The sequence below is a fragment of the Buceros rhinoceros genome, unplaced genomic scaffold (assembly GCF_000710305.1).
Source record: "Buceros rhinoceros silvestris isolate BGI_N320 unplaced genomic scaffold, ASM71030v1 scaffold31920, whole genome shotgun sequence".
Lineage (NCBI taxonomy): Eukaryota > Metazoa > Chordata > Aves > Bucerotiformes > Bucerotidae > Buceros > Buceros rhinoceros.
In genome coordinates, this window is record NW_010390682.1 from 3,829 (window position 1) to 6,321 (window position 2,493).

The 2,493-nt window shown below is 49.1% G+C and overlaps 1 protein-coding gene across 1 annotated transcript in view; it reads left to right on the forward strand.

Annotated features, from left to right (window-relative positions):
- CLRN1 (clarin 1) overlaps window positions 1-2,493 on the forward strand; it is a 5,177-nt gene that overhangs the window by 795 nt on the left and 1,889 nt on the right. The window lies entirely within an intron of this gene.

Sequence of the window (2,493 nt, forward strand, 5' to 3'; positions counted from 1 at the left end):
GGGCTGGTGCTGATGCTCAGCCGGTTGCTCTGCAAGTCGAACGTGGTATCTGACATGCAGAATTTCATCACTGCTCGCAATGGGTTTGCCCTACATGTAACATTAATAATCTATTTGCCATCAAGATGATCAGTGAGAGGCTCAGGTGAGCACCATTTGTTCAGAGCAGCCCATTACACAGATCAGAGCAAACAGCCGTTCGGGCTGTGCGCAAGATGCCACCTGAAGTTACTACAAAACACAGCTGAGAAGCATTCTGCTAAAACAGCACTGGGACGGGGCGTGCAGGAGTCCCTGCAGGTCAAGTTACCGGGGGAGCTATCTGGAAGAGCCTTGAATGACTCAAAGCTGAACCATGCCAGTGAGGGATTTCACCAGCTCTCACTCCGTACTACAAGCCTGTCTCATCAGTCTTACTTGCCCGCAGCGGCATCCTTAAGAGCACCCTGAAAGGGTAGCGGATCGAGGTGATCTTACCCTAGCACTCTGCAGGGCAGCTTTGCCCCTGCCATCTTCACCAGCAGCTGGGCAGGGGAGCGGGGCTGGCCTCAAAAATTGTTCTCAGCTCATCTTTTGTTTAGATTATGCAGTGCAGCCACAAGCCCGGCTGTGCCCACCCTAGCACTCTGCAGGGCAGCTTTGCCCCTGCCATCTTCACCAGCAGCTGGGCAGGGGAGCGGGGCTGGCCTCAAAAATTGTTCTCAGCTCATCTTTTGTTTAGATTAAAACCAAAACACAACACTTACTTTAGAAACCATGATTGGGTGGCTTAGCAAAACAGGCCTCTGCTGGGCGCATCCCCTTCAGAGACCACTCAACGAAGGAGGCTGGTTTGCACTCCCTGGGGCTGCAGCGGCCCCATCCCGTCCCAGTCAGAGCTCTCTGGAATTCACTGGGAGCGTTCCGGAAAGCAGGACAGCCGTGTACCCACCCACAGCGTAATGCGCTGAAGCACACTGCAGCACAGCTGAGAAGAAAAGGCATGGAAGATAGGCTAAATGATTTACTTCTGTTTGTTCCATTAAACACTCCCCCCTGACCACTCTATCTCTGTTAATTGTAAAATGAATTTGCTCTGCCAGCAAACCCAGTTGGGCTGGGGAAAGCCTTCTGCTTCATTTGTGCTTGCTGCTTCGCATCACTTTCTGGGTCAGCGGTTCATTTTCCAAAGGTCGCTGCCACGCATACCTAACACACACTCCATTCACTGCAGGCAGGGGGTGCTTCTCTTCCAAGACAACGTAACTGCTGGGATTAATTTCTCCTGGTATGTCACATATAAAATTTTAATGACAAACAAATCCAAATGCGGGTGCCTAGGGAAAGGTTCAATACAATGCAGTAATGTGTTCTCTTGAAACAAGCAATTCAAAATTGTACTATTAAATACACAGTATTATGCGTTCTTCCAAGACCTCAGGCGGCCTTGCAGGGACTAACGCCATTCCTGGAAGAAGCCTTGCACAGGCAGGGACTCTTCAGCCTTTTTGTTGGCCATCCCAAAGGGTAGAGCAGTGGAACTGTACCCTACACCACCCAACAGTGCAGCTGCTGCTTGTGCAAGTAAATATATGACATCTGTACTATAAAGTCCAATAAACACAAGCTCTAGTTTCTAAAACACGCTTTGTGCCTTACAAGGATGATATAGGAAATTTAAGCAGCAGTGGCCAGGCTAGACAGTAAGTAGCCATCAGCAGAAGCAACCTCCTCTGCAGGCAGATTCTTCCTCTAGGGAAATCGGGAAATTCAGCAGTCGGGTAGTTTTGCTGTGCGCAGCACTTGCACAAGCACTTGTGTTCCTGGCACAGACCTGGCAGCCACGAGCCCCCTGCACAGGGGCCGGGCTGGGGGGATGCCCCAGGATGGTGCTGTGCCCAGAGGAAGGTGTGAGCCCATGCAGCATGGCAGGTGGTGGACATAGCACTCCGCATGTCCCCTTGGTGAGAAGTATCACCAAAAGGTGATGTTTATTTAACACAGATTCAAGAAAAGTTTGCAAACATTTGCTTCATTAATTTCCTGTGCATTTCATCAGGGAAATAAATTGACTTGCCACCACCTTACCTGCTTCTCCATGCTTACAGCACAGCAAACTGCTGGCAAACACTTGACAAGGTAGAGTCATTTATGTGAGGCTTTTTCACTCTCTGCACATTACAGCTGCAGCGAGGCAGCACTGAGGCATTATCACCCCCACTTTAATCGTGCCCCTGTGGATCAGGAGCAGTTAAGTGTATTTGATGATTCCTTCTAAAATACCAGTTGTTGCCAAACAAACATGAATGATTAAAAATTATTCTCTCATAGTGAGCCTGATTGACTATCCCCTTGTGTCCTAGCTAAGAAGGATCACAATCTGAAATTGTAGCTAAAAGGCTGCATAAAAATATTTAAAATAAAGCCCTCCTAGGTTTGTGCATACATAGTCACAGCAGCTGAACTCCACGCAGCGTCATCCCAGCCAGTCCAGCTCTGGCCAGCAACCTTTGG